We start from the raw sequence: 7,098 nt of genomic DNA, 5'->3' as shown, positions 1-7,098 counted from the left end.
AAGTGTGGGCATGAGGACGTGTACTTCCTTGTTCCAGGACAAACATATTTTTAGACTTTAATGAAAAAACTCTTTTTTAAAAATAATATAGTTTTTTTTCTTAATTTAATTATTGTTTTATTTTTCAAAATCAAAGACTTGTTCGGCTCGGAATCAGAATAATCTTTCCGGGTAACACCGTAAGGTGAAATGGATTTCTGCGAAGTAGCATGTTAAAAATCCGACTCAGGGTACCGGTCTAATACAAAACAGGGTTAATATTCATTTCACATTAATATGTTCTCGTACGAATATGCACCTGTCCCAAGTCAGGAGCCTGTAATTCAGTGGTCGTCTGTTGATGTGTTACATACCGGTAATTTCGTTCATTTTTTGTACATAAATTATGCCGTTAGTTTTCTCGTTTGAATTGTTTAACATTTGTCATTTCGGGGCCTTTTATAGCTGATTATGCGGTATGGGCTTTGCTCATTGTTGAAGGCCGTACGATGACCTATAGTTGTTAATTTCTGTGTCATTTGGTGTCTTGTCGAGAGTTGTCTCATAGGCAATCATACCACATAGTCTTTTATTTATCAATTTTCCGCTGGACGTCAAGCATACATTCATAATCATGTAAGTGTGCAATAAATGCATGAATAAAAATAAAAAGATGCGAGCAAATGTCATGCAACGAGTTGAAGGTCATCCCATATCTCCTTTCATTCCTTTTTTGGGGGGGGGGGGGGGCTCGGTGGCCGAGGGGTCCAAGTGTCTAGCATGTCAACACTTAAATGTAGGTTGTGAGTTCGAATCCCACACGTGGCAGGTAAGCTCGACTCCAATCACAATTGAATAGAATTATTAGTTTTTCGTACCGAAAGTCGGTGTTTCTTTCCGGGGACTTCGGATTCCTCCATCAATATAAACTCACCACCACGAATAAGCATGATTGTGTTAAAAGTGGCGTTAAAAACCAATCAATCAACAAATTAATCAACCAATCATCCATACCGGTATAATTCTATATGCAAGAGAGGATAATATTGTAGCTATCGTTATAAAATATTTTTGAAATTGACTTTGAGTTCATTGGTGTCTTTTGAAATGAATAGAAATAGGAAGATATGATATGAGTGCCAATGAGACAACTCTACATCTAAGTCATAATGTGTAAAAAGTAAACAATTATAGGTTTAACTACGGCCTTCAACACGGAGCTTTTACTCAAACCGAACAGCAAGCTATAAACAAGAGCCACACAGTTTGTTTTATTTTATTTTCGCCGCTGCCGGGAAATACTTCAACTAGTTCCTGCATTAATTGATCTTTATCTTCCGCCGAAATGTTTGAAACTTTAATTTTTGTTAAAATGCACTTTGTTTAGGGGCCAGCTGAAGAACGCCTCCGGGTGCGAGAATTCTCGTTGCATTGAAGACCTGTTGGTGACCTTCTGCTGTTGTCTGCTCTATGGTCGGGTTGTTGTCTCTTTGGCACATTCCCCATTTCCATTCTCAATTTTACTGTCTCACTTTATCTTAAAAATGCACTTTCGCTTAAAAGATTAAAGATTTATTTCTAAAACGTAATAAGTAAACTGTATGCTCATTATTGTAGATCCCGTATATTCATTATTGTAGACCCATCGATAAAAATTCATAATTTGACAATTTTCCATCAATATTTGGTGTGATTTTTTTCATCTTGAAAATCGAGGAACAAACATGTCAAGGTTTTCCTCTTTTTAAATAACCTCAGATTTGATCCGGGTTTATATCAATTCTGCAGAAGCAGATCGGAATCAGTTATGACGTAGACAGTAATCATTCTAATCGTAATCATGTTCATTGACCATAACGACGATGAAAGCACATCATATAATGACGTTTCGACATCATAAAATGAAGTTAACCGAATCACATGATATAAGATTACAAGCACATAATATAATGACACAACCACATCATATAAAGATGTTTGCACATAATATAAGGGAAAATGCACATCGTATAAGGATATTTGCACATCATATAAGGACATTTGCACATCATATAAGTACATTTGCACATCATATATGTACATTTGCACATCGTATAAGTACATTAGCACATCATATAAGTATGTATGCACATCATATAAGCATGTATGCACATAATATAAGCATATTTGCACGTCATATAAAGGTGTTTGCACATCATTTAAGTCCAAGTGCACATCATATAAAGATACTTGCACATAATATAAGCATATTTGCACGTCATATAAAGGTGTTTGCACATCATATAAGTCCAAGTGCACATCATATAAAGGTAAGTGCGCATCATATAATGACAAGTGCACATCATATAAAGGTAAATGTACATCATATAATGAAAAATGGTCATAACAAGACAGTTTTGGCGTTCCATAGATGATGATGATGATGATGATGATGATGATGATGATGATGATGATGATGATGATGATGAGGAGGAGGAGGAGGAGGAGGAAGAGGAGGAGGAGGAAGAGGAGGAGGAGAGGAGGAGGAGGAGGAGGAGGAGGAGGAGGAGGAGGAGGAGGAGGAGGAGGAGGAGGAGGAGGAGGAGGAGGAGGAAAAATAGTGTTTCTCCCCCTCCCCAAAAAATGGATAATTTCGATGGGAACAAACTGTGCCCCTCTACTTGCCGACTTGTTTCTTTATTATTATGAGGCTGACTTCATGCAGGAACTTCTTAGGAAGAAAGATAAGAAGTTAGCACTATCTTTCAACTCTACTTTTCGCTATATAGATGATGTTCTTTCACTAATTCAAAATTTGGTGACTATGTGGAACGCATCTATCCAATCGAGCTAGAGATAAAGGATACTACAGATACAGTTAAGTCGGCCTCATATCTTGACTTACATCTAGAAATTGACAATGAGGGTCGGTTGAAAACAAAACTTTACGACAAAAGAGATGATTTCAGCTTTCCAATTGTGAACTTTCCATTTCTAAGTAGCAACATTCCAGCAGCACCTGCATACGGGGTATATAGCTCCCAATTGATACGATATTCCCGTGCTTGCATTTCCTATCATGATTTCCTTGATAGAGGGTTGCTGCCTCACCAGGAAGCTATTAAACCAAGAGTTCCAAATGGTGAAGTTGAAATCATCCCTTCGTAAATTTTACGGACGCCATCATGAGTTGGTTGACCGTTATGGAATAACCGTATCACAAATGATATCGGATATGTTTCTTACGTCGTAACTACAATCCCCTTCCCTTTCCTGAATGTGACCTACCGAATTAGACTATTTACCGGATTTGTTATCACATAAGCAACACGACGGGTGCCGCATGTGGAGCAGGATCTGCTTACCCTTCCGGAGCACCTGAGATCACCCCTAGTTTTTTGGTGGGGTTCGTGTTGTTTATTCTTTAGTTTTCTATGTTCTGTCGTGTGTGCTGTTGTTTGTTTGTCTTTTTCATTTTTAGCCATGGCGTTGTCAGTTTGTTTTAGATTTATGAGTTTGACTGTCCCTTTGGTATCTTTCGTCCCTCTTTTCGACCTGTAAGGAAAATTCTTAACGAAAAGACCTCTGCAAAATATAAGTAAGAACTAATTAACTATGCAGAAAAAGACCGAGACTTGAATTTATTCAGAGATTCTTGAGAGTTTTAAGGTGACTACTTAACTCGAACATGGCGAACGACGTCAGCAGATAATTTACGTGTTTCAGATATTGTGTTATCAAGCATAGTTTTATATGCGGAGAACTATGTCCTTCATTGATTTTTTTTACTGTATACAGAATGAGGAAAATATGCAGTTCATTTTTTCCTCTATTTGCTTATATAATCAACTTTTCTGATTTTAACGTCTTTATTCATTTACAATTTGTAAATAGAGACATCATAGATATGGAATAATTAAGATTCAATGAAGACAACAGAAGTATATATAATGCTGTTCAAAAGCCATAAGTAGATTGAGAGAAAAAGAGTCCGGGTTACAAACTTAAATCAATGTAAACATTTCAACTTAAAGAGGGAAATAACGAAACATGCATACATGTTATAATAGTGAGGTAGAGTACGTTTGAACTATGCAGTAAATCCGAGATATAATTAATGCACATCTTAGCTATGCATTTCCGAATTAAATGACAGTTTTCGCTATAAGTGATGTCGCCATTTTTTTATGTGTTATTTGTTTGTATTACGTCGTCCCTCACAGAGAATAAATGTCACGTATTCTGTCGTGATATTTCATTTAGTACTACTAACTACATTGTATGATGTGCATTTGATCACTTCGATCTCCTTTTAACCTGGATCTACAAATTGATTGAAAACATTCACGTGCTAATTAAATTATTTTGAAGTTAATATACTGTGAAAGTACTTATATTCGTAAGATATCAATTTTCATGGTTTCCGTGAGCGGCTTTATCAACAAATTTTAGTGTCCATTGAAATTGAAAATTGATACCCACGAACAAAAAAAACTGAACACAATAGATTAACATATTTGAGCTCTGCATTAAAGTGTATTCATATAAAGGCAAATATATCCCACAAAACTATAAAATAACACCTGGTTTACTACTAGATAAACATCTTGAGGTACTTAACAAGCACGAGATGTATATTAATATCCGAATAAATTTAAAAAAAAATAGAATTGAGAAAGCAAACCTGGTTTTAACAACTAAAAATAGAAAGTATACTAATTTTACAATTACATTGAAGAATGTTTAAGTTTTATATAAATTATTATATTTCAAGCTTATAATCTTATATTTAGTAGGAACACTTTAAATGCTTAGCAAAACTATTTAATTTTGTTTAATACTTTTTTTTATGTCAAAATGTGCTTTTGGCCAAACACCACGAAATGCATTCATTGTGGATCAAATGACTTTACAAAAAGATTGGTATGTGGTGGTATACATGTTATATGTTCTGCGTGTCTTCAGAAAGAAATCGTTTGTGAAATATGTTGTTCGAAGATATGATGGAGTTACAATTTGAAAGTTTATATCAAGCTGGATGTAACTGGTATAAAATTTAAAGGATGTTCAGTGGAAATATATTTGTTATGCTGATTAACTTGTTTGGTCTACAGATTGGGATGTGGAATATTCGTTTTCCTTAACGATAGTCCGTAAGAATTATTAATTAACAGATGACCATACCACGAGGTATCCGATTGCAACACGATCTTACCACGCTTCCACTGCGATTATAGCACTTTCTTACAACGATTATACTACGTTCATACCGCGATCTTACTACGCTCTCAGCAATAGCGTCAACATCGTGTTCCATATCAATACAGTTTCATTCCTTCTATTTCTGAATAATACGTAGATTTCTCCGAAACAATAGTCATGGCACCAAAATCAACTAGAACACGTGGGCGTGGTGGTTGATAAAGAGACAGAGGGAGCTCTGCTAGTAACGAATCCTGATCAAATAGAGATGTCGGACCGACCAATCCAACCTAAACTACAACCTATTGCTGGTCAATAAAGCTGAAATGACGATAGCAGAGATGACGCAGATGTGTCAATAGATATAGGAAGATGTGGTATGAGTGCCAATGAGACAACTCTCCATCCAAGTAACACTTTTTAAAAGAAGACCATTATAGGCCAAGGTACGGCCTTCAACACGGAGCATTGGCTCACACCGAACAGCAAGCTATGAAGGACCCCCAAACTTACTAGTTTAAAACCATTCAAACGGGAAAACCAACGGTCTAATCTATATGAAAACGAGAAGCATGGTTGAGCCGTTAGAGAAAATGGACAAGAAGTACCAATTACATACAGACAAACAAAACCTGGAGAGATGTAATACATTTTATGTGAAAATGACAATGACAATGATGGTCGTAGTATGAACGTAGTCAGGTCGTTAGAAGAGCGTGATGGGTGTGCTAAAATCGTACTATGGTCTTGAACCGCGTGGTATAGTCGTAGTGAAAGCGTATTTGGGTAGCTGTGAGAACGTGATAGTCGTATCGAGGTCGAAATAACGTCGCTGTGAGATCGTAGCGCAGTTTCTCCGAATAGAATCACGCTCTCGCTACGATGGTACTGCGACCTTTGCGATCTTACTACAATCTTAGTGCGCTCTCAAACGCTTCTAATACGAACTGATTTCTACTACGACCGCACTACGATTGTTTTGAATATGTTCAAAATTGGCCACGCTCATCACGATCTTGAAGACCTCACCTCAACCGTGATACGACCGTTTTGTGATCTACACGATCGTACTACGATCATCAAAATTGGCATTTTTTTCACAGATCGTAGTGCGATCGTGGTCTAGTGGGACTGCGGTATTATATGTTTTATTATACGATTCATGTATTAACAAAAAACATTTATAACATAAACTTATCACCTTGTTATTAATGTTATATATCATGTTGAAAGACAATAACAATCAAAACCAAGGAGTAAACAAAGACTCACAAAACCAAAAGACATTTGCATCCACAGTTGTAAATAATAAAAAAGAAACAACACGAACTCCACTTAAAACCGGGAGTGAATTCAGGTGCTCCGGAAGGGTAAGCATTTCCTGCACCGTATACGGCACCCGTCGTGTTACTTCTTTGTTCAGTTCTGTAATGATGGAAGGTTATTATGACTGAGGAAGAATATCAGATATGTTTTCTGACACACTTTTGTCATAATGGCTAATCAGCTCATGATGGCGACCGTCAAATTTCTTGAGTTATGACCTTAATTTGATTGGTTCATAGCCCTGTCTTAGCAACTTTTGAGAAAGCAGTATTCCTCGTTTAACAAAATCAACGTACTTTGAAAGAATATAAACTACATATTCATGTTGGAATTTAGAGTTTCTCTGAGTTTTTTGTCATGAATTAAAATGATTTTATGCTTACTTTCATAAATTAGCCATAAGAAACCCTAAAGTACTTTATTTCTACTCGATACTCACTGCTTTGCTAGCAGTATTGCTACGTGTCCTTGATTAACGATGCTTCCAGTACTCAAGATATATAGTATTTATACATTATGCATTTTGGCATCAACGGTGACAAGCTTATATTAAATATGCCATTTATTAAGTAGCAAACATGTTTACACGTCCACTTGTATTTTTGTCCATCT

This window comes from Mytilus galloprovincialis, chromosome 10 (assembly GCF_965363235.1).
Source record: "Mytilus galloprovincialis chromosome 10, xbMytGall1.hap1.1, whole genome shotgun sequence".
In the NCBI taxonomy this organism is placed as follows: domain Eukaryota; kingdom Metazoa; phylum Mollusca; class Bivalvia; order Mytilida; family Mytilidae; genus Mytilus; species Mytilus galloprovincialis.
Note: the sequence above shows the minus strand (reverse complement) of the source record.